Here is a 26,607-nt window from a genome sequence, read left to right on the forward strand (position 1 = left end):
TGTAGTGCTTGCAGCAACATTTTAAGGAGCTCTAATTACTTTTGTTTAGTATTAGCCAGTTAAATCTCAGTGCATCGTTGTTTGAAAAGATAAATTGTCGTGTTTTTCAAGGTTATCATCTCAAAGTCCTTGGTGATTAAATGGACATTTTGTTTGTATTGTAAACAATGCGAAATAATTACATTTTAAACGATAACTTTTTTTTCTCTTCTCTTTCAGTATATAAATATGAGCACACGTCAAAGGATTAGTTGACAATAGGTTTCGAAACAGAGCACAATTTTATAAACAAAGGTGAGTACATATTGTTAATGCAAACTCATTTGCGATTTCGAAATACTATCTAATTTTTATCATGGACACAGTTATAATGGACACAGTTATAATGAACAGAGTTAAAACATTCCCCCTATGCTAAATAACTGACTTTGCTATTAGGACTTTTAGAGTCAAATCATATCGACGCTAGCCCTGTGGTTTGGTTGGTTTTTGGAGTGAAACTATTTTGACCTGAGCGCCGATCTGCATTATCTTTAGTTCTCCTTGTCATACGAAGTATATGTCCTGCCGAAGCAGACAATTTTCGAAGCTGCACTGCACACTACGAAAGAGTTTTGTAAATTTTGGTGCCTTAAAACCAACCAGGGAGCAAGTTGACAACTCCAGTATATTGCCAGTGTACTCCAACAATTTGGTGCTGGTGATTCTGCCAAACTCAAAAATTGTAGAAATGTTATCTAAAGAGGGTGAATGCGGAAATGATGTACACACGGTAAGCAAAAAATACTCAAAATTAAGTTTAAAAACTCAACGTTGGGTTCTATCATTTAAGGTCCACCATTGAGTGTATCAGAAAAGTGGCGTTGGTTCAAATTTACTCATCTTTTGAGTAATAAAAGATAAAATCAAATTTCAGGTAATTTTCTGTTAATCATTATTTAGCTCAATTGATATAGTACATTCAGTATTTGTTTAAAAGTTACATGTTTATATCTGAGTATCTGTGTATCAGGCGGATATCTATCGAAGTTTGTACACCGTATTGCAATTTAGATTTTTAATCATGCTAGAAAAAGCTGTTATTATTTACTCAATTTAACTTTTGAATTTTATAATTTTATTCAAAACATAGCTTGAGCTTGAGCTTGAGCTTGATTGACCGCCCACGGTTGCTACTCTGTTACTGCCAGATCATCTGTAATTACACAGAGAACCAATAGACGATGCTTGGGAATAGCAATCATCCTCAATGTGTAAAAACTGGTGATCTTAAATTAGGCAATACCAGCGCCGGCCGCGCCCGAACACAGGTCAAGAAAGGAATGGGAAGGATTGTGTTGACATGACACTCACTTTGATGGAAGCCGAGAACACATCTGCACTTCCACGAGGAATCACTGGGATGTTGGATAAGAGGGTTGGGTTAGCAGCAGGGTTCGTTTTGGTAAACGATAAGCTGAATTGATGTCCTAACGATCATATAACGCGAAGGAGCTTGGGACTAAACCCACGGTCTTCTGCTCAGTAAGCAAAAACGTTTGCCACTAGGCAGACGAGCATCTTTTTAATCACCGAGTTGCTGTTATTACCATGTAGTCATATTAACAAATAAAACGACTGACGAATCTTGAATGTGGATAGGCCTGAGATTAGACTCATGATGTTCTGCTTAGTAAGCAAAAACGGTTGCTCTAAGGCAACCGAGCCCCTCATATCACATAATACCGTTGCTCAAATTTGTGTATCCATTCAAACCCGGATCCAACGACAACAACGATTTTCGCAAAATACACGATACACAAGCGATTCTACCATAAAATCTCTTTGATATGTAAGGACCTGGGACCGCATTTTTCTGCTCAGTAAGCAGGCCACTGTAACCGACGATCTTTCAAATCCGAAAACTAAAAACTACGAAAAAGTACTTAGGCCTTCATTAAGTTCCACTTTCACGCGACGTTCAATGATAGGGTTCTATCCAGGATTACATCTGAAAAATCCAAATCTGGCCAACGCCCACCCTAAACCTAAACCTGTTCTAATCCACCTGAAATGACTAACGAATGGAAGACTTTGACTACCCAGCCATGCAATAGTCTCATTCCGTGCCTTATGGCAACTTGATGATTCTATTGCGCTCATCTTTTGGCACCACCCAGGGGAGACTTGGTCCTGTACCCAATGCTTAACTTATCTCCATTCCACTCAGTTACTCGCAATTTCTTGTGATATAGTGGGCGGAATATTATTATATGAGACAATTCAATGCAGACGTCTTTCCAAATTTGGCAGATCGACAGGTAATCGGTGAGTTACCACTCACCACTATTCAACAACTCGATAACGTCCCATCGTCAACGCCTGCTATGAGAATTTCCCATTGCAGACGCCAACGAAATGCCGTCATCGAGCTATCGATCAACTACCCTGGTTATCGCCTGGTACCTTATAGCACGATGCTAGGAGGCGAACCGGAAGAATCGATGAGCTACCTTTCCCCCTTTAATATTATTCAAAACATAACGAATAAACCATGTTTAACAATGAAATCAAATGAAAACTATTTGATGATATTTCGTGTAGCTGGTTTTACCAAATTTGGAGAAAAGAAGTCTGAAATTAACAACGAAATATTTTTTTTTGTCATTTTTGCATAATTTTATTCATTGCTCATTACAGCTAAAATGCTATTTTTCGTAATTATGAAACTATGAGATACCATAATGATAGTTTTAATTTGTAAGAAGCAAGAAGAGGTGGGAAAGTTTGTAGTTGACATATAATATCTGTCAATTTTGCTTTCAGAAGGTCACAACTAGCGATTTTATGATCGCTGGTTGCTCGCTCATCGTTACAGCTAATCGATATTGTGACCCTCTAAAAGCTCAATTGACAGGTTTTATGTGTCATACACACACTTTACCTTCTCTTCTAGCATCTTGTGAATAACATTAATCATTAAAATATCTCATAACTTCATAAATCCGAAAAATAGCATTTTAGCTATAATGAGCATTTGCAAGCTTGTTTGTAACAAAATTAACTTATTTTTATATCTAGTAGGAGTTGGGCCGAATACTCGCGGCTTACCTGAGGTTGAAGGATAGGATCAGGGTAGGGTTTCGTTGTCTCATCAGAGCGTTGTTGCCAGTATGAACGGTAGTGCGGTTCTAGATTGGTCTGGAGTTTGACCGGCTATGGTGACCAGTGGGCGACGATGAGACTCATCGAGAGGGGGTACAAGACAAGCAAAAACCAATAAAGAGAGACAAACGACAAAGGAACTAAATTATTATGCTAGATATTTGCAGAAACACATAAATCGACTGCATATAGCAGAGGTCGCGGGTTCGCAACACGTCTCTGATAGGGATATAGGTTTGTCTTCCTTGGGCCTAGAGGGTATTCAAAAGTCACTCTCTGGCGATTTCTTTATCCGTACATTGCCAAACTTCGTGATCGGCGTCATCGTAACCGTTTCCACACCGACAGATGTTGCTGTCCACGAGGTTTATTTTTATAGAGATGCGCATCTAGCGAGTAGTGGTTGGACATAAGGGGTTACGCCTACCTGTAAGACCGAAAAAAAAGCGAAAGTTTGGATTTTTTTTCTCGAAAACGACGCAACATATTGAAAATCGGTTTTCTGCCGTTTATTGAACACACATTAAATGGTACATTTATCAGTCGATGCTGTAAAAACGAGGGCCTGGTGCCCCGCACGGCTGCTCCCCGTGGACGATGTTCTAAAAAACGCTTTTTGCGGTGCCAACTGCGGTTTGTGACGTAATCATCTGAAATAAAAAAAAAAACCATGCCAAATCGTTAAGCATGTGTTAAACTAGTCCTTGATCGTTCGGTTTTTTTTTAATTTTTTTGACAAAATGGCGGCCTTGCAAAGTTGAAGTGCCGACTTTTGATCCTTAAAATTTGTCTTTGATCGGCTGTAAAAAATCTAAATGAAATGATAGACGAAATCCGAACGATCGTGGACTGCACAGAAATCAAAACGAATCGGACGAATCAAATGTATACATTTCGAGAAATTTTTGGCACCGGTTTTGAAAGTATGATTCCAAGATAATCACGTTTAAAGTTTCAAGTTGGGTTTAGTCCACTATAAGTGAATATTTTTGTACGTCGCATAACTTTCACAATTTTCATCAGATCAACTTGATCGTTTGAGGAAATATTCTTGACTTTATATTCTTTCGATTAGGACAATAACAAAAAAATCGATTTTTTGAAAGTTTGTAGGTAGGCGTAACCCCATAAGTCTACTCATCACGCGAATGAAGTCACAACTTAATTCCTAGCCTTTATACCACGCTTTCGAAAAAAAAACATTAGGAATAATTGAATGTATACACCGTCCAAGATTTCCAATGTCCCACTCGGTTTGCCAACTCAAACGGGTACTCTGACGCACTACATGGTAAAATTCATCGTGTGAAATTTGCCTGTCATAAAATCCGCCTTCCTGCGAACCCACCTTTACGAGAGAGTTCGCCTTCTCATTTCCTGGAATTGAGCAACGTGAGGGGACCCATACATAGGTAATCATATATGTTCTCATATACGATAAGCACACTCATCTGCTACCTTACCCTTGAAAGGAAATAAGATGAGTGCCTACCTGGTTCCATCGACCGAATAACCTCAATCGAACTGAGACTATCCGAGAAGATGATGTAATGGTCTGCGGGGTGTCCGGTCGAATGCCGTTTAGCCGATCGCCATTGGGCCTAATGCTGTTTGGCCGAATGGCTCGTTTCCCAGGCAACACAGAAAACATGTCAATTCTTTTATTTTGTTATTTAAGTTGCCCAAAAATCCCTTAAATGGTACAGGCAGGCTTGCAATTGCTCATTACAGCTAAAATGCTATTTTTCGTAATTATGTAACAGTGAGATACTATATTGATAATTTTTATTTGTACGATGCAAGAAAAGGTGGTAAAGCTTGTGTATGACATATAAAATTTGTCAATTTTGCTTTCAGAAGGTCTTGCATCTTTCGAATAAAAATTATCATTATAGTATCTCATTGTTTCATAATTACGAAAAATAGCATTTTAGCTGTAATGAGCAATTGCAAGCCTGGGTACAGGAAATACATCTTGATACGACAAAGTTTTAATTTTGTTGCTTTATTTACCTTAAGTCACAATAATGAAACTCAACTGTTTCAATGTACTGCTTGGATGACCTGTCAAATCATGCCTCAAATTGAAGGAGCAAACATGTTACACTTAAAATGGTATGAAGTTATATGCTACGTGATATTGTATGTAACACTTGAGCAACAAATCTAACTTGTGTTGTGTTTGTTGAATGAGAGTTCCAGAAAACATTATGTTTCTTTAAACCTTGGTGCAACAGAGTGTGAACTATATGTTTTTTTACCTATTGAGCAACTGTTTCGAAATGTTACTAAAAAGTTGACGAACCAAGATGTGTTGAAGAACCTATTTGCAATCTTGTTCCAATTAAACGTATGAATCTATAAGTTTTCAAACTTCATTTTGCAACCAACTGAATCATGTTGTCTCTGTAAAGGTTTGTTGTAACCAGCTAGTATCTACCATGGCTCATATATGTTTATGAAATATTTTTGGACAACATTGGCAAAAGCGGAGAAATCGTAATGTATGTGCTAACATCTGCATAGGAAATGGAAGACCACGACGAGGACGATAGGATTACGGATGGCGGGGGACGATGGTGACTAAAGACGATGCCAACAGCGGCTGGGATGGCCGTAGTCTCTCAACCAATCGGGTGTTCCAAAGGGCTAAATAGAACGGTGAGAAGCCTGAGGTGACGATGGATTGGTTGTTGCATGAGCTGGGGGCAGCAAATATATTGATACCGCCGAACGGACATGTGGCCGTTGAGGATCCGTTAGAAACGGAGCTCGTATTTGCCGGAACTGCTGGCGAACTGGAAACGGCACCAAATAGCGGGTGGAATGCCAGAACTAGTGGCTTATAATGCCGAAACCTGATGACTGCTGGCAGAGGAGCTGTACCGATGTCGCTACCACTCGATGTCACATCGCTACTGACAAGTGACATTTAAAGCACGCACATACTCAACAAATTCTATGATTGTTCAAACTACGCATTTGCTACTTATTTTCAACATAACTGGAACATGGATACCATCGATAATACGTAATGATGTAGTTATGTTGACAAATTGTTGCGGTGTTGTTGCAGTTCAATATTATTATTTAATTTTATTCATCGGACTATTGTCTACATGAAACAACCTTAAAGCTAAAACAATTCAAGTGTTTCTAATCCGTGCCAAAAAGCGAGGTGAAGATTCCCCAAATTCGAATAATTCTTCGACAGTCGTAAACGTACGCATCATAGTTGTTAGTGGTTCGTTGTAACCGAACGCCGTTCGATGGTACCGCGGTTGGAGAAGGGTACCACTTCGTAATGTTCTCGGTGGTACTCGGATATCCAACAGCGAGAGAAGCCTCGAGCAGTCGACCTCACCATTCAATAGCTTGGCAACAAAAACTGCTTGCTGATTTTTCCGTCGGCATTCCAGAGTATCCAAGCTCAGCAGATTGCAGCGATCAGAATACGGCGGGAGATTTTGCGGATCACGCCATGGTTGATTACGTAATGCTATCCTGATAAACTTGCGCTGAACACTTTCGATCCTCAAGCTCCAAGTCAACTGATGAGGAAACCAGACCAAGGAGGCATTTTCCAGGATTGGTCGCAGAAGTAAGCAATAGAGAGCTTTCAGGCAGTGTGGGTCAATGAAGTCCTTCGATATTTTCGACACAAAGCCTAGCTGGCGATTCGCCTTTGTGATCAGAGCAGAGCGGTGGAGGTTGAACGTCAACTTATGGTCCAGTAGAACACCAAGATCGCTGAACTGGTCGGTTCTTTGAAGAACCACACCGTTGATGGCATAGTCAAAAACAATCGGCTGCCTGATGCGGTAATACGACATTACCATACATTTAGGAATGCTGAGGGTAAGCTTATTCCGACGACACCAATCAACGAACAGATCCAATACCGATTGAAGACGAATGCAATCCTCAGCAGTCCGCACCACGAAGTACAGCTTTAGGTCATCGGCATACGCAAGCTTACAGCCATCTCCAAGTAGAAGAAGTGCGTCGTTGATGTACAACACAAACAGCAACGGGCCAAGATTGCTACCCTGTGGTACACCTGACGAGTTCGTGAAATACGAGGAAGTACTGGAATCGAGTTTCACTCGCAGAGACCTGTCAGTCAAGTAGGAGCACAACCACGAAGTCAAACGGTCCGACGCACCGAGTTTGGATAGCTTTGCCAACATAATGTCATGGTTGATTGTATCAAACGCTGCTTTTAGATCAGTGTAGATGACGTCTATTTGTGCCCCATTTTCCAGTTGCTCAAAACATGTCGTGGTAAAATCTAGAAGATTTGTGGTAACCGATCGTCCAGGCATGAAGCCATGTTGGTCACTAGAGATATAGCATTTGGTGTGCTCAAGAATGAAACCACTCACAATTATCTCAAACAGTTTTGATGCTGCTGAGAGATTAGTAATTCCTCTGTAGTTTTTAACGTCACGTTTATCTCCTTTCTTGTGTACCGGAACCATAAATGACTCTTTCCAGATTGCAGGAAATTTCGACTCTACAAAAGATTTGTTGAAGATTCTGCAAAGCGGTTCAACAAGCGCTCCAATGGTACGACAATACACTGCAGAAGGAATGCCATCTGGTCTAGGCGAGAAGGTACATTTCATTTTCTTGGCGGCATTAGTTACCATAACGGGCGTTATTTCAACAGTGTTTATGTCAACAAGGTTTGAAGGCACATCCGAAACAGCCGAGACAAGTTCAGTCGAGGTGATGGATTTTGCGGCAAAAACCGACGAAAAACGAGCAGCAAAAAGCTCACATTTCTCCCCGCTTATCGACGATTCAACGTCATTGAAAAAAACGCTTACAGGCATTGTTGAATTTTTCCTCTTCGAGTTTACATAGCTCCAACAGCTCTTGGGGTTTCGCCTTAAATTAGTTTGCACTCGTAAAACGTACGATTTGTAGAGCGAAGAGTTTAGATTACGGTACTCGTTACACGCCAAGTGAAAACTACGCTTATTTGCCAGGGAACGGTATCGCCGAAGTCTACGTTGCGAAGCATTTCTTTTTCGTTTTAGTTTTCGTAGCAAAGCGGTGCTCCACGCAGGAGAAACAGCAGGCCGACGAATCGGTACGTTTGTATCCATCCAATTATTTAGCACAGCACACAACGTTTCAGCCATTTCATCAGCATTCAGTCCATCGAAAAGAAGATCCCAGTCAGTAACGGAAAGGAAGTCCATTAGAACATCGAAATCAATCTTGCTATAGTCTAACGCAAGCTCATCACTCGCATTCAGCAGCAGTGCACCGTCATCAACTAGAGATGGTAAGCAGACGACTAGTGGCGGATGATGAAGATCAACTGGCAAGAGTAGTGAAACAGATCTCGAGATTTCCACAGGAAAGTCCGTATGGCAAAAGAACAAATCCAGGATGCGTCCTAAGTGGTTGCGCTCGAGATTTCTCTGATGCAGGTTGTGGAAATCCAAGCCATCAATCAAGAATGAGCTAGCAACTGGTAAAGGAACAGAGTTCACAGGTCGAATCTTGCCATCCAGGATATCCCAGGTTGATTGTAGTCACCGCATGCCAGCAAGCAATCGCTGCCAGAGCCACTGTTACAAACCTCTTGGATCGATTTAATATGCCCATTCAAAACGCTGAGATTCTTGCTCTTGTCTGGAGGAACGTAAATTGCACACAGCAATAGTCGCTTGGATCCAATCCTCGTCGATACACACACTTGTTCTATCGTTTCTCCGCTCGTTGCAACGACACTGCTACTGATGAAACGATGATGTACGGCAATTAGAACCCCTCCGAAACGAGATTTGCTGCTGTTTATATGGCTTCGGTCACATCGGTACACATTGTAGTTGCTTCCGAAAAGCTGCGTCGAATTGATAGCCTCGTTAAGCCCCGTCTCGATTAAAATTATGACGTCAAAATTGCACTCCAGGACGTTGCAGTAAAAGTCGTCGATCTTGGTGCGCAGTCCACGTACGTTTTGGTAATAAACCCATAAACGACTAGCGTCACGGGTCGTGTTCTGCAACATGGAAATATTTGGCGCGGGAATATTTGGTGAATGGTACAGATACTCACCTCTGGTGGAAACCCTAGGGTTTCCACCGTCCACAGAATGTCGCAAAGAATGATTATTGATAATGGTACTAACCCTAGGGTTTCCACCGTCCACATGATAGAGCCTTAAGTATTGGCCAGGCATTTCCCTTCCTTGATCGATTCGATGGTCGCTCAGCAGGAATATCCATGGAAATGCACTTGTCAACTTTATCACTCAGCGATTCCACCAAGTTGAACAGTTGTTGAACCTGAGCCGGTAAGCCATCAGGTGACGGAGTCGTGTCGTGTGTGAGCTCATCAGTAAAATACTGTTTCACACTTCTGCCATTCATTTTATCCCGGCAATTTGAACAAACGAATACAGCCTTGCCTTGCAAGAATAGGTCTTTGCTCGCACGACTGAGGTTGAAACCACAACATTGCATGCTGATGTGGAAGTAAACCTCACAAAAGCCGCAGCGCAACGGCTCGATTTCGTTGATTTCCAACTGGCATTCTCCGCATTGTTTTTTCTCCATCCTTACAGCGAACAAAACAAAACTCAGTGAACAGCAACAAATGATAGCGTTAGCCCGAATACAGGAATGTGGTTGAAAATTAAATCCTTCGGAATCGTCCAAAACAGCAAATTCACAAATCAACTCCACAATTTAGCGATGAAAGCAGGTCCAGATAATACGTCAACGTTGAAAAAACGATTAAAAACTACAGTCAAACGAATTAAAAATAACTTTTAGCCGACACAATGTTAACGCAAATGTAACACACAATGGAAGCGTTAGGCATGTTGCAGTGAATATGAATCATTAATTTTAATATCCACTCATCTGCAACTTAAAATATACTTGTTGTAAACTTTTCATGATGTCTTGATAAATAGCTATATTATTGTAACGTACTATTTAACATATTTGCAACAGTTCAGTGAGCTGGATTATATCTGGATGAACCGTACACTACCGGCCGAAATTATGTTGCTATAATGGAGAATGTTCACAAATATTCCAAACATTAAACAATTAAATCAATTCAGAATTTTTCAATTGTTAATGGTTATGACAGGGCGTTTTAATAAGTTATCGGTGCAGGACATTAAAGAACTATGTTAAGTTCTCCATTTTGGTTGATTCTTTTTTCTTATGGTGTAATGTTGTTCAGGTGAAGGCTTTGATTTGTATTTTGCAAAAAATTCGATAGAAACCTTTGCTTTATAACTATAAGATATTTTTTTTTAAAAGATCAATGAATGATGACTAGATGATTATGAAAAGAAGTCTTCTCGGGCAATAAACTGGGGCTTTGAATCCTTAGGGTTTGAATTCAGAACTCTCAACGTTGAAATATCGATTCCATTCACTAATTATTGCATAGTAATATTATGATCGACCAATGGGTCAAAAAGCAAGGATTTATGTATTGACCAGAAATTGATGATACGAAGCAGCTAGCTGGTATATTAATTTGGAGTTAAATTTTTGTTTCTTATTTCCGGGAGTCAAACGAGTCCCACCACAGATCTCCAACGACCGTCTTCGGAATCCGTTACCGCTCAAGTTTTCTCTTTTTTTTTTAGAGAATATTGACGGGTAAATACATTTTTTTCAGACATCATCGTACAAACATGGATTCAAAAGCCGCAGAAAATCAACCTTTCGGTTTTGTTGGGACTCCAAATTTCTTCGATGAGATTGAAAGTGTATTGTTACATGTTAATTTTCTGTGAAATCTTTGAAAAAAAAAAAATGATTTTCTTGGATATTTTATATTTTTTCCAACATTTGGGATTATCCACAAATTTAGTAATGGAATAGTGGGAGAGGGGGGGTTGACATTTTCATACATAACATAACTTTATCTTAAGCGATTTAATGCCAAAACAAATGCATGTAAAAATTTACCGAAATCGGTATCTAACGATTTTCTGAAAATTTTAAAATCTTAGAAAGATTTTCGGGAGAAAAGTTGCGAACTGCAAATTTTACAGAGTCTTACAAGGGCGGGAGGGAGGTTTAATGATTATTCAAAAACCCTTACATAATTTGTGGATGGCTTCCTATTAGAAAAATCAAATAGAACCGAAAAAAATCGAACCGGTAAACTTTCGTTTGATTTTCAAACAATTTCACTATTTCAGTTCCCAATATTTTCAGAATCAAAAGATTTTTTTTAAATACTGCAATGCTTATCAAAACTTGAGGAGTTTGCGTTTCTATTGCAATGGATAGAATAAAATATTCTGTTAAAAAATGACGAAATTATGAAAGTTTTAGCATTTTCCCGTAATAGACAGCGGGGGTTTGCGAGTAAAAGCCATTAATTCTTATTGGTTTATAGGCTTTTGCTTATTGATTGATTGATTTTTGAAATTGATAAAAATTTATAACATTTATTTTATTTAAAAAAAAAAACAACTATGTTTAAGTTTAAAAAGATGCATTAAATACTTCTTCAAATTAGTTTTTAAGCATTTTTGCTTTCAATAAACTTTCTGTCAGCTAAAAAAATTAAATTAATAGGATCTATCGGTCCTGCATAAAAAACGCTTATTTAGTTTAAAAAAGCTGATCGCTTATTAGGCCTTGATTGTTACTTGTAAAGTATTTATTTTAATTTTTTTTTTTCCTTTGGTTTGTTTTTTCCGTCGATCTTGTTTTCCGTGCTGAGCACCAATGCTACCGACGTGCCAGGAAGGCAGCTCCCACACCTGGACCCTACCTATCGACCCATCAACTCATGAACCGGGGACCAACGGCTTTACTTCCCATCCGAAGGAAGGCGTGATCAGAGATGTTATGCCTCAGAACATCCCGGCGGCGCCGACTGGGATTGAACCCAGGCCTGCTGGGGTGAGAGGTAATCACGCTTACCACTACACCACCGGCACCGTTGATTTATTTTAAATTAACGATGCTGATTAGAATTTAGGTTTGCGGCTACGGGGTGAAATAGGGGTCTGGTAGGTATGTTTTAGTTGCCCACTGATGTGACGGGGTGTCGCATCTACCGGCTTGTCACAATATCTTGTCGGTGATCGGCTTACAACAGAGCGCTGCCTTGCCTTAGAGAGCCGAACAATTGCCTGGGTACATTATGTAGAGTGACCACTGACCAGCCCATTGATTATTACTTTTTTTTTAAACATAATTTTGAGTTTTAAGAACTCATCATCATGCTAATTTCGTTCGGTTAGAATGAAACCAAAAATTAATCACAGTCGCAAACACAACCGCACATACAAATAAATATGGTTGTACTGAACATGTTGACCCGCAATTTACACAATAAAAATCCTGTTGTTAAGACTGGCAGCCATATGTAATCCACCAGAAATGAACATAATCAACTTATTTTTAAATTTATTCATGTTTCACATCCTATTAACATAAAAACATGAAATACTTCAGAGTTGGTTGGAAATGCTAACATGAAGCTTTTAGTGTGATGATTTATAAGCTAGAGAATGATCTTTAGAAGAGGGTAGGTGGATAGTTCCGTTAGAGTACGGCAGTATGAAAATTGAATAAAAGTTGAAAATGAGCGAAGGGCCATTAATGCAGTGACTTGAATCATTGATAATTTTTGTTCCTTACATTTGATCGAAAAGTGGTCTCCAACAAAGTTGTAGCTGAGAAACAAGCCCAGCTATCATTTTCCAAAGTAGAGTGAACTGGTGAATTTTGAGAAAGATATTAACCGACATTATTGTTTCTTCATAGTAACTCCCATATAAACTTCAAATGGCCTGTGCCAAGTCAGTTTCTAACTAAATGAGTTCAAATTTTGGGAGGCCAATTTGGAACCGTTTGCGCACCGTGGAGCGGGAATTTCAAATTTTGCATCTGTCTAATGCTCATGCTCATGAACTGTTCAAACTCGTTTAATAAGTGAAAACAATTGTTTCAAATTACAATCGTATTACTATTCAAAAACATCAACAAAAGCAATCACTGGAACCTTATCATCTCGTATTACCAAATAGATCAATTTATCAATTTTCAGATTCATCACTTACGTTCTCCGTGAATTGGAATCAATTTTCATTTTTCTCGACAGCAGCAACTCTTTGAACTTCCACTTCCATTTGGTTCTGGCTTGTAATCGTCTGAAAACGCTGATTGGGTTGCACAGCAGCAAACTCTCTGGAAGTGGCTCACCTTGCCACAGTTCCTGCACGCACAGCTTGTCGGAAGCTACGGAGTTCAAAGTTAAATTGTATGCAATGCTACATTTCTAGCTTTTCTCTCCGTGCCATCGGTTGACCTTGGGCTAAGCTGATACGGATGAAACCGATTGCGAGGTGATTGATTTTTTCGATAGTCTGCTCACACTGGAACGATAACAGCTGGTTCTGACTGGAAGTGTTTCTGTCTGTAGTACTATGCACTCGAATAGATTGTTTCGATTTCACGTATCTTGAATTGAAAACGAATCAGCTGCGCCTTTAGGAGCTCAAAATCTCGAAAAATATCTGGCTACGTAAATGCGTTACCATCTCGAGTATCTGAAATTATATTAGTAATGCAATATTATGATCTTGATATCTAAATATGATATGCATTAGCACGATATAAGAAGTTAAATGTCAAGAAATAATAAATTTAATTTTTTCCTGCAATATCAAAGTACTAAAGCTTTGGTATTCAATTGTTATGCAATTATCAGGATTTATTTTTAAATGGTATTATTTCTCGATATTTTACCTTTTATGCAATACCAATCCATGCCAACTTTAAAAATAAATAGACCAGATTCTATAGTACAGACTTCTATCGAGGCTGCGTAGTTTACTGGTTACCGTGGCTGCTTTTTAAGCAGACGGTAATGATTTCAAATGCAAACGTCGCCCATATATTTCGTTCGTTAGTGAAGGGGAATCTCGCCTAACCACTTCCAGGCGGGAGATATTAATAATCGCGCTGTTTTTCCTACAAGTTGTCTCGCTTAATATGTTTTCCCGACAAACAATAATCATACCGTCCCCTCTTAACAAACGGGCAATGGTGCTTTCGTGTTCTATCACACTAAAGTAGTCCATAGTCTCCACCGAAGCACGAAATTTGATACCAAAACACTGCTAACGTTGGCATGCCATGTGTCCAGAAATAGCACCCTAGCCTAATGAAATTTGTCCTATGCCTCGACAGTGCTCTCACAGAAGAGTCCACTTTCCTAAACCGTATATACGGAATGCCATGCGGACGCTAGCTACGCTGTGACATGGCTTGTGTACTTGTTGCTTCCACCACCGGATGGCTCTTGCCAGTATCGTGTGCGCCTCGACAACCGGTCACCGGAACTGAACCTTTGGGAGAGGAGGCGAGTGGTTCGTTGGAGGCGTGAATGAGTGCGAAAACTCGCACCGAAAGCTGTCAGAAGGTATTTTCGTTTTAGAGACTTGCTGCAAAGTCTAGCCGGTTCCAAGAAGCAGTGATTCAGTTGTTGGCTACCGCAAAATGGAAATTTTCCATTTAAGTGGTCCTCGCGAGATTAATTTATTTTGCACAGATTGCCATTGTGGCTAATGTGAAAATGCACGGATTTTGTTCGGTCGTGGATTTTAAATCATTTCCATGTCGGATAAATGATCTAAGTGAATTTGATTTAATGTTAAATTGGGACATGACATATTTTAATTTTCACAAGCATGTTCTAATGCAGTGTGTGCGTAGGGTCGACCAATTTCAAATATTATAGACAACGAAACCACCCAGAGAGTGAGTCACTTTACTGAAGCATGTGGAGAAAGTTCTAAAATCGTAGGTCACTAAGCGCATGAGTAACCTACGTTTTTTGAAATTTCTCCATACTATTTACTCATTAGTACGGAGAAATTTCTAAAAACGTAGGTTACTCATGCGCTGAGTGACCTGCGATTTTATAAATTTCTACACAAGCTTCAGTAAAGTGACTCACTCTTTGAATAAGATTCGTTTTCAGTGAATGTAGTCTGCTTAAGCAAGCCATTTCAATCTTTTTGAATCCCTGAAAACAGAAACCTGCTTTCTTGTCGTACTGTCAAGTAAAAACATAGAATTTTATGCAAATCTTCTTCTGAATCACTTTTTTTTCTAGCCACGATGGCAAACTACATTGAAAACGAATCCTCTCAGAGAGTGAGTAACTTTTACTCATTCGTATGGATGATGATGATGATGATGATGATGGTTCCTACAAAGGTTTGAGCTGGACGATTTATCTTCAAGATAATTAAATTTGACAATTTAACCAGTTTTGCAAACAAAATCGAACTGATTACAGTTACAGATATAAATTCCCTCTAGAGTTTACAGTTGCTTCACAGCGATATAAATATGGAAAAGCTCAGGCATCCACGTCTTAGTTCGCCTTTTTTTACACCTATTATTCACAAGCGATCAAGAGTTAATGAACAATAAACAAAGCATCCTATTACTCTAGCAACCCCGCAATCTGGTGCTATCATAATTTTACGTGAGGCGCGCGTGAGGTTCAAACCTTTGTAGACTACTTTTTTTTAAATTTAAATCAAATATTAAAAATCCATCATCACCATCGTGGCGAACAAAAATAATTTTTACAGTACATACTACAATAATTATTAAAAAGTCATTATAACAGCTATCCATACAAAATAATCCGTTAGAGATAACTTTGTCAAGATACAAAATTTGTCAATTCATAAAAAAAATCACTGGAAAGTTGAAAGTCAAATGAAAGTTTTAGAGAACTTTTGGAGAAATTTCTAAAAGCGAAAGTTACTCACTCTCTGAGTTAGTTTTGTTTTCAGTGTACAACGCAACGAGCACCTCTTTACAGCACTCGGCAGTCAAACGATAGCTGCAGTCATTTTGTTTAAAAGTTTAAATGATGTTTATTTTTTGTATTTGTGTGGTTAACATATTTGAATTCACAAGTGGCGCAGACGTGTCTTTTCAAATTCAGTTAAATTGAATTATTATAATTTCCTACTCCTATCAGGCCTGTTTGGAGCATTCCCTACTTGGTGGGATTGGTTTGTAAGATATTAAAAAAGACTTCTTATAACTACTTTTTACATCTACAACCTACGACTACTATATACACCTAATCTACTATATATAAATTGCATATCAAAGCATGTTCAAATGTGTTGCACTTCTGCACAAACCTAGTCTTAATGTCATCAATTTGAAAATCTAATTTTGGAACGTTCAGGTGGAAATCGAACATTTTTGTATCGAAAGGACGATCAAGTACCATCCTCAGCATTCTATTCTGAGCGACCTGGATTTTGTTCCTGTGAGTCTATGCACATGATTGCAGGTGCTATGATTTGTTTGTAGACAGCCAGCTTGTTCACCCTTGAGAGGCGGGATCTGCGGAAAATCATCGGATACAGACACCTAACCAAACGTGGTGCTAAGGACCAGGGACCAACCTACCAGAAACTGGCAAAGGAGGTTGTTGGTTCTGGGGTGCAGGTGAAGTCGCTAGGCTCGACTATCACCATCCAGGTCAAGGATCTGGACGAAGTGACGGAGGCGACCGAGATAGTCACGGCGCTCCGGGAACAGTGTCAAGTCGAGGTACCGCAATCAGCGATTACCTTGAGGAAGGGACTGTTCTCCACCCAAGTGGCTACCATCAGGCTCTCTGCAGCTGAGGCCAGAAAGGCGGTAGCCGCAGGGAGGGTGCGAGTGGGCTGGTCGGTCTGCCCCGTCAGTATTCCCCGACCGGTGACGGCTTGCTTTAGGTGCTTCGGTCAGGGCCATGTGGCCCGTGACTGCAAGAACACCGACAGGAGCAAGCTTTGCAGATGGTGCGGCTTGGAGGGCCATAAGGCGCGAGGTTGCCAAAAGCCGCCGAGGTGCACTATATGCGCGGAGAAGGGGAATACCCCTACCAACCACATGGCAGGTGGCCCCCGCTGCCCGGGGTCCAAGAGCAATGCTGCTAAGGCAAAGAGCAATGCTCAGCCATGTTCGAGGTAGCGCAGTTGAACCTGAACCACTGTTCGGCTGCCCAGCAACTGCTGTGGCAATCGGCAGTGGAATGGGGAGCGGATGTCGCAATCATCTCTGACCCGTACCGCGTCCCAACCGGCAACGGGAATTGGGTCACGGACGCGTCGGGGATGGCGGCGATATGCACGATGGGGAGCTTCCCCATTCAGGAGGTAGTCGTGTCCAACTCGAGCGAGGGATTCGTGATCGCCAGGGTTAACGGAGTATACTTAAGTAGCTGCTATGCTCCGCCCAGGTGGTCTATCGAGCAATTCTCGCAGATGGTGGACAGACTGACTGCGGTACTTGTCGGCCTAAGACCGGTGGTCATTGCGGGCGACTTTAACGCATGGGCGGTAGAGTGGGGTAGCCACCACACCAACCAGAGAGGACGCATCCTACTGGAGGCAATGGCCAAGCTGGACGTTGTACTATCCAACACCGGCTCGGTCAGTACCTACAGAAGGAATGGTGCAGAATCCGTCATCGACGTGACATACTGCAGCCCGAGTTTGGAGGGCAACCTACACTGGAGGGTCGATGAGGGTTACACTCATAGTGACCATCAGGCGATTCGGTACAGTGTGGGGCCAGGTGAGAGGCGAGTGGCAGGAGGAAATTCTTCCTGCGCTCGAGGCTGGCGGACGTCGTTCTTCGAGGAGGAGGTCTTCGGCGAAGCACTGAGGCGGGAGCGAATAACCCCGGATCTGACGGGGGAAGAACTGGTAGCAGCACTGACAAGGGCGTGCGATACAACCATGCCTAGGAGAGCCTATCCTAGGCATGGCCACAGACCGGTGTACTGGTGGAGCGAGTCGATTGCTATCCTCAGGGCGTCTTGCCTCCAGGCGAGAAGGAGGATGCAACGAGCTCGTACGACTGAATCTCGCGAGGAACGCCGCGTCGCTCTCCGAGCGGCTAAGGCAGCCCTCAATAAAGAGATCGCCAGACGCAAGCGCGCGTGCTTTGACAGCCTATGCCAAAGCGCCAACACGAACCCATGGGGGGATGCTTACAAAGTGGTCATGGCAAAGACCCGCGGCGTGACGGCACCCCCGGAGAGATCACCAGCGGTACTGGCTCCGATCGTTGGGTTCCTGTTCCCGCGTAGGGACGTAGACTCCTGGCCGCGGATCCCAGGCGCGGATCAGGGAGAAGTGTCTAGAGTGACGAACAGTGAACTTGGCGGTATTGCCAGGTCGCTGGTGGTGGGCAAGGCCCCGGGCCCAGATGGGATCCCGGTTGTGGCTCTGAGGGCGGCCGTTGCGGAAAATCCAGACATGTTCCGTTCTGTTTTTCAGACTTGTCTGGACGTAGGCGTCTTCCCAGACGCGTGGAAGCGGCAGAAGCTGGTGCTGCTTCCGAAGCCAGGAAAACCCCCTGGGGACCCGTCAGCATACAGACCCATCTGTTTGCTGGACACCACTGGGAAACTGCTTGAGAGGGTCATCCTCAACAGGCTGTCGGCCTACACCGAAGGTGTAGACGGCCTGTCAAGCAGCCAGTACGGGTTCCGAAAGGGCAGATCCACGGTGGACGCCATCCGCGACGTCATCCAGACGGCAGAGGTGGTCCATCGGAAACGAAGGGGCATTCGCTACTGCGCGGTGCTAACCTTAGACGTGAAGAACGCGTTCAACAGCGCGTGCTGGGGGTCGATAGCCCGCTCGCTACACCAGCTCCAAATTCCCGGAGGGCTGTATAAGATTCTGGAAAGCTACTTCCAGAATCGTGTGTTGACGTACGACACAGAAGATGGCGAAAAATGCGTTAGAGTCACCGCAGGTGTGCCACAAGGCTCCATCCTGGGCCCGGTGTTATGGAACGTCATGTACGATGGACTGTTGAGGATAAAATTCCCGGTAGGCGTGAAAATTGTAGGTTTTGCCGACGATGTCACGCTGGTAGTCTGCGGGGAATCCCTCGAGGAGGTAGAGCTGACAGCGGCCCACTGCGTCAGGCTTGTGGAGGAATGGATGAGAACCAGGAAACTGGAGCTCGCCCATCACAAGACGGAAGTGGTCGTAGTCAACAATCGCATGTCAGTACAGCATGCAACGTTGACAGTCGGCGGAAGCACAATTAGGTCTGTGCGCTCTCTAAAACTCTTGGGGGTTATGCTCGACGATAAGCTCAGCTTCGGCTGCCACGTCGAGTACGCCTGCAAGAGAGCGTCTATGGCTGTGGGGGCATTATCCCGTATGATGTCAAACAGCTCGGCAGTGAATGCCAGTAAGCGCAGGCTCCTCGCTGGGGTCGTAGTATCTATCCTCAGATACGGCGGCCCTGCGTGGGCTGCGGTACTGGATATTGACTGCCACAGGCAGAAATTAGAGAGTACACACAGGCTAATGTGCTTAAGGGTGGCCAGTGCATACCGCACTATCTCGAGAGAGGCCGTCTGTGTCATAGCAGGGATGATGCCAATCAGCCTTATCATTAAGGAGGATGTGGCGTGTTATGACGCGAGGACCGTTCGAGGGGTGCGCAACAACGCGCGAGTTGTGTCGACCGCGAGATGGCAATTGGAGTGGGAAAACTCCACAAAGGGGAGGTGGACTTACCGCTTGATACCTTCCGTATCAAGCTGGGTCAACAGGCGCCATGGGGAAGTAAACTTCCACCTGACACAGTTCCTGTCAGGCCATGGCTGCTTTAGGAGCTACCTGCATAGGTTCGGACATGCAAGTACTCCCACCTGCCCCACATGTGCTGGTGTCGAGGAGACCGCCGAACACGTCGTGTTTGCCTGTCCACGTTTCGAGCCAGTATCGAGCGCTATGCTAGCGATATGCGGAGCGGATACCAGTCCGGACAACATCGTTCATAGGATGTGTGGTACCACCGAGAACTGGAGCGCGGTGGTGACTGCGGTCACCCACATAGTTTCGGTATTACAACGACAGTGGCGAGCCGAGCAGCAGTTACCTACTGCCCGACCAGATCGTTAGAGTATTGCTAGAGAGGCGCCATAGCGCTACAGCGGCCCCTCCCACGAAGTAATGCCTTCGGGCGGTTCCGGGGAGGCCAAGGGCCAAGCGCACAGGGTAAGGTTTAGTGGGTCGGGAGTGAAATTCTCCCATCCCCACACCCTGAGTTCCTTCTCAGGTGTCTGTGAGCAGATTCCCCCCTGTATAAAAAAAAAAAAAAAAAAAAAAAAAAAAAAAAAAAAAAAAGACACCTAACCAAGGTGGAACACTTGACTAAGGTTTACTCTACACGCGAGAGCAGGCATGGCAAATCATTTACATACATTTCGTGGATTCATTTACATTCATTTGCCTCTAACTTTTTTCATCGACAGAATTCCATGAAATGATGTGTAAAGCTTTTGTAGGTTTTGATATTAACTACAACCTTTTCCAGTAACTCAAATCTGTATATCTTATGCATGATAAACCGGGGCGAACAGAACTTACCTATGTTTTTCAGTGAATGTAAATTGCATTCACTGAAAAATAGTAACAAGTTCTGCCCGCTCTAGTTCGTCACGCATAAGAGGTACAGATTTGAGTTATCGACAAAAGTTGTAGTTAATATCAAAACCTACAAAAGTTTGATACATCATTTAACGGAATTATGTTGATGGAAAAAGTATGAGGCAAATGAATGTAAATGAATGTACGAAATGAATGTAAATGATTTGCCATGCCTGTGCGAGAGGAATAGGAGCTTTTCGTCAAACAACATCCCGAGATAGGATACCCATGATTACAGTACAAGAGGGAGCCGGCTTTAGTTTGGATGATTGCCGATGGAGGAACATGATTGTTTGTGTTTTGGAGGCATTGATTTTGATTTTCCACGTGGTGGCATAATCAGCAAATGCGTCAAGGCATCGTTGGAGCTTGCTTGTTATTCCGCGAGGCATCCTTCCTTTGACGGCTATTGCGGTATCATCTGCGAACAGGAAAAAAGTACGCAACCGTCTCCGAGGGGAGGAATGTCCGAAGTTTAAATATGTAAAACAAAGGACCCAGCTGACTGCCTTGTGCGACTCCTGCTGGGATGGAAAACGTGTCTTGAAAGACAACCATTCAACGATACCTTAAAGGACCTTTGCTGGAGGTAGCTACGGGTGATTTTAAAGAAATGGGAAGTTGAAGTTACAAAGCTTGTACACAAGTCCGTCATGCCAAAACATTGTCAAACGCCTTTTCAAGGTCTAGCAAGGCTATGGCTGTGGACTTGAATACAGCTTTGTTACTTCGGATGTTATTCATCACCCGTACTTGCTGGTGATTGGTGGAGTGCCCCTTCCTGAACCCGAACTGTTCCAGAAGGAGAATGTTGTTTTCCTCAACAAACTTCAGCAAACAATTGAGAATGAGTTTCTCGAACAATTTGCTCAGCGCTGAAAGGAGGCTGATTGATCTGTACTTTGAAGGCAATGCTGGATCCTTATACCCCGTTTACATTACAGCGTATATCACGTGATATACGCTGTCTTGCAATGAGCAATCATACATTTAGTTTTCATTGGAAATCCTATGTATGAGTGCTCATTGCAAGACAGCCTATATTACGTGATATAGGCTGTAATGTGAACGGGGTATTACCGGGTTCGCGGATTGGTATGATTTTTTTTTACCTTCCAGACGCTTGGAAAGTAGTGCAGTTCCAAGCTGTTGTTGTTGTTGTAGATAGCGGTTAGAAGAGACTGCACTTTTACGCTGAGTCTCTTCAAGATTAAGTTGAATACCTCGTCAAATCCGGGAGCCTTCATGTTCTTGGTGTATTTCAGCGCTGAGCAAATCTGTTGTACTGTAATCATATCCGCCAGATGCACGACACAAGGAGAGGCATCTAGGTTTTGAAAGCATTGCGCAACCTGATCTTCGAGCGGACTTTGGATAGTCGAGCCAAGCAAATGCGATGAAGCGACATGCTCGCCGATCGCATTTGCTTTCTCCTGTGAGGTGAAAAAGAGTCGATCGTCATCATTTTCGACTCTGATAGGTGGAACGGGTTTGGGATGAGTTTTCAGGACCTTGGCTACCTTCCAGAATGGTCTGGAGCGGTCGTCCAGATTCTGGACAACACGCCCGAAACTTTAATTTCGGAGTGAGTCCATTCTGGAAGCAATCTGCCTGTTCAGATCGGCCATTTTACGTATTTTGTCCACAAACTGACGTTTACGAACATTTCTCAAGCGAATCAGTAATTGGGTGTGGGAATCAGTAGCAACAAACTTACCCCTCACAGGAACTTGTCGAACACATGCCTCGTCAGCCACGGATATGGAGTCCTTCCAACATCTACGGTGTCAAGTGGTGGATCTTCTTTGATGCCTCTGTCAACCACACGTCCAAACTGCACCCAGTTGACGCAGTTGCGCAGGCTTGGAGCAGGAGCCATGTTGATGCCGACTTCAACCACCACCGGTTGGTGGTCGGTACTGAAATCGTTGTGCACCTTCGGCTTGGATAGTTCAATGTTCGATAGGAAAAAGTCCAGGATGGAGGGATTTCCCGCCGGAGAGATGAAATTTGGTTCGTCCGGAAAATGCACAGTGTACGGTCCGTGTTGTGCATGATTGAATAGTAGACATCCGTTCCGGTTCCGCTGGTAGTTTCGCCAAGCTTCATGGTGGGCATTCAAGCCACCCCCAACGATGAATCGGGAGCTAGTTCGAGTGATGGCGGTCAGGTCGTTTTTGAACTTGCTTGCTAATCCGTTGATGGCGGCACACTGCCGAGGGCAGTAAACAGCGATGAACCGGACATTTTCAGTTGGCGATGCCACCTTCATACTAAGAGCTTCGATAATTTAAGTGCGGATGTGAGGCAGGGATTAGAACTTGATTCCTTTCTTGACGACGACCGCAACACCACCGACCAAGCTGGATTATGTTGTGGTCAGGCAACCAGAAGCTGTCGCTGGACTTTAGGTGGGTCGCGGTTAGAAATCCCACGTCGATGCTGTGCTTGCGGAGGAAGTCGAAAAGCTCAATCTTTTTTGCTCTTATAGAGCAAGCATTCCAGGTGACGATAGTTAGCAGTTTAGACACCATACAGGTTGATAAACTTACCGAGTATTTGCTGCTCGGGCTTATTGCCGCACGTACGAAGAGCACCGGTCATGTTGATGGAAATTTCCATCAGTTCATCCGCTGAGAACAGATCGGGGTTGTTGTTTTGTGCTGTTGGTTGTTTCCAGAATCCAGGGGATGGGGGGGGTTTAGGAGAACTTTGTCCAGCAGAATCACCGGAAGCTTCTTGAGGAGGAGGAAGATGGCGTTTTGAACGCACGGATTCGCGGTTCTCCTTCCCTGGTTGATTGTTGGTTGATGCCTGCTTTCGGATGCGTTTGAAGTCCTCGCATTTGGAGCACTGTCTGTCGGAACCTTAGTGAACACCACCACAGTTGGTGCATTTTAACACCACGGCTCCATCCGCAGGGCAGTTAGAAGTGGCGTGTTCTTGAGCGCAGCTACTGCAGCGTGGCTTCATGTAACAGTTGCGGGTACCGTGTCCAAAGTTGAGGCACCGTTGGCACTGCGTTACGTCACGATGGCAGCCACGGTATGGCTTCCAGCGTACGATGACGGAATAAATCAAGCGGATGGCTTGCAACGCGGTGAGCGTCACCGTCCTTTTCTGGAAGTAAACCAGGAAATACAATCCGGGTAGGTCTTCACGCTATCGTCTCTCCTTGTCATCCGGAAAACAGCGATTGGGGCCAGCTTGTACCAGTCCTTGATTTCGTCTTCTACGCCTTGGGGTTAAAGTTTGGTAGGCCCCTGATAACCACCATGAACGGCTTCTCACCAGGGATGTGATGCGTGAAGTATTCCGCCTTGGAATCCTTCAGGTAATTGACGGCCACTTCATACTCCGCTTTTGTACGGAGCATCACCTTAGTGCCGATTCTGCTGAGTTTGTACTCGGCTGCGACAACCAGCGATGCGAAATCGCCAATCAGCGTGTTGACTGGCACTTTCTTCACCACCAGTGGAGGAAGCTTCACTTTTGCCGTACTTGGGCCGGCAGAATTCTCGTCATCGACGGTGTTGCCGAAATCACCGAAGTCGCGGTGACATCGTCGTGCGGTGACTCGTACCATCGGAATGGTCGTGATGATTCTTCTTCTTCTTGGTCTGCTTCAACACTGCTGGTGTGGTATTCCCAACATCGGTTGGACGAATAGCGTACCTATTCGAAATAGGTACCGAGCTACCCTCACCACTGTTCATCTTCTCCGCTTTTTCTCGGAGCCTGCTCCGGGAGCGCTGCCTCCCCATCACCCGATGCGACCGGCACTACTGTCGACGCGAATAAACGCGCAGTAGATCTGCGAACGTTTGGGACAAACTGGAAACTTATCAATCAACTCGACAGTGCGAGCAAAAACCGAACTGTGCTGCTTGACGGTCAAGCAGATAATGCTGCAGTCAATTTGTCTTTGTTTGTCTTACTTAGGCATTTTGATTAGCATTCTAAGCCCCACCTATTTTATATATTTTGCTAATATACGTCTAAATTTGCCAAGCTAGCTCAATCAGGGTGGGTCTAATGGTCACAACAAAACACATGCTAGGTACATTTTCAATCTCAGAAATCAAGCTAATAAAAACTTTAAATCAGGCAAATTCGTATTTATGGGATTCAAAGGGTTGGATTGAACCTGCATGGTTCCCACGCACAGAGACAAAGCTAAGTGTGGGCAAAATCCTCCAAAATTAAAATTGCGAATACATATGCTTTTTTTCATTTGGGTTATAATTTAATGTCTTGGTCTTGTGTTATGCTTGAATCTAAAGAGCTCTAACCTTTCCTTCCTCGATGGCAACCCGGGTTACTTGATGTTGATGGTGATGCTTGCTGAACCGGAACGACGTTGAAGTTGATGATCACGGACCGCACTATCCACACGGCTTGAGCAATCGGCTCACCGAAGATTTAGTAGACCGCCGAATAGACTGGAGTAACGGCAGCAAGACCGACTGTGCTTCGCTATCGGCGAGTGGATGATGCTGGAAGAAAACCAACTCTGCAATCGGCGATCGACGACTCTTCACGGTCTTGTGAGCTGAACCTCTCGCAAGAAGTTTCGCACGGTTTGGTGCGTAATGCCAGCCCAGTTTCGTTATCATGGTCGGTTGGAAATACTATGCTTAAGGGGAAGTTTACCGGCCCAAAAGTAAAAATTTAGTTTAGGAACGTTTTTGTTTTTCTTAAAATATTGGGAAAAATTATCAACAATCCAAGAAAATCAGTTTCTTCCTAAGATTCTTGACAAAAATTACATGTAATCATATTTTTTTCTATCTTATCATCAAAAAAATCAAGACCAACAATTGAAATGGCCTTAACTCCATTTAGTAAACAAACCTTGTAAGGCCATTTTCTCGCGAACCGAAGTCCGCAAAGACAAACCAACATAATGAAAAGGTAGGGGAAATTCTCCTCTACCCGTATGTGGTTTAGGTTTGCGAATGAAGGTTTCAGTTCGCGAGAAAATGGCCTTTAAGGTTTGTTTACAAAATGGATTTAAGGCCATTTCAATTGTTGGTCTTGAAATTGGACTCTCAGCAAAACCGAAAAGTTGATGTTTTGTGGTTTTTTGAGTCCAACTTTATGCCATGATGACTTAAAAAAATATTTTTTACCCAAATTTTCTTTAGAAAATTAGAAAAAATGCAATTTCTTTTAGATTTTTGATATCTTTTTCCAAAATTTTTAGAAAAATCGAAACGTAATTTTTTTTCGGAACGGTGAACTTCCCCTTAAGGGTGGTCGAATCGAGTCACTCGTATCGGTCGTTGTTTCCGCAGATTGTGGATGTCAGCGAGTGATGCCAACTTTCACTGTAGTTGCACAAAATGGTCGCTACCCACGGCCGAGAAGACTACCGGCAACGTGCCGAACCTGCACCACTATTGACGGCCTTGGAGCTTCAACCCGAGTACAAAGCTCTCGATAGTACAATGGACCACGCACGTTACCCGTATGGTGCACGATAACGCCGATAGGTTTCGGTCTTTACCAAAGGACTTTCCATCGAATCAAAATTACTTTAATTAACTATACCACACATTTTCTTGATGGCTGGTTAATTGCTTCACCGAAAAAGCACTATCGGTTATAATCAATGCTAGCCGTAGAAATTTACTGATTTTGATGGTGATATCTATCACCTTAAAGTGACACATTTGATAAGTTAAAGTTGAATTGAATTTCAAATCACTTAAAATTTTTTAAACCAAACTCCCGCAATTGACAGGTTTAATAGTTATAAACTTATTCACTTTTAGGAACGTCTCAAAGCTAACTTGTGTGACTATCAATTTGTGACGGGTTGAGTTGTAATATATCAACTTTACACGCGGCCGTTTGTGATTGGCTCGGTTATCAGAGAGTGATTTGGATGGTATGAGTAATGGCATCTGAAATGATATATCAGTTGAACTGATGCATCTCTAAACAAAACGAACGCTTCTCGT

The 26,607-nt window shown here is 43.0% G+C and overlaps 1 protein-coding gene across 3 annotated transcripts in view; it reads left to right on the forward strand.

The window, feature by feature from the left end:
* The first annotated feature begins 220 nt into the window (after positions 1-220).
* The window catches only part of cac (cacophony), a 435,895-nt gene continuing 409,508 nt past the window's right edge, over positions 221-26,607 (forward strand). For all 3 annotated transcript variants that reach the window (XM_065237935.1, XM_065237936.1, XM_065237937.1), the window contains exon 1: positions 221-294. The gene's annotated coding sequence lies outside the window, so the exon portion shown is untranslated. The remainder of the gene's footprint in view (positions 295-26,607) is intronic.

This window comes from Ochlerotatus camptorhynchus, unplaced genomic scaffold, assembly GCF_037179485.1.
Source record: "Ochlerotatus camptorhynchus isolate MF236.1 unplaced genomic scaffold, CSIRO-AGI_Acam_v1.1 ptg000663l, whole genome shotgun sequence".
NCBI classification, from domain to species: Eukaryota; Metazoa; Arthropoda; class Insecta; order Diptera; family Culicidae; genus Ochlerotatus; species Ochlerotatus camptorhynchus.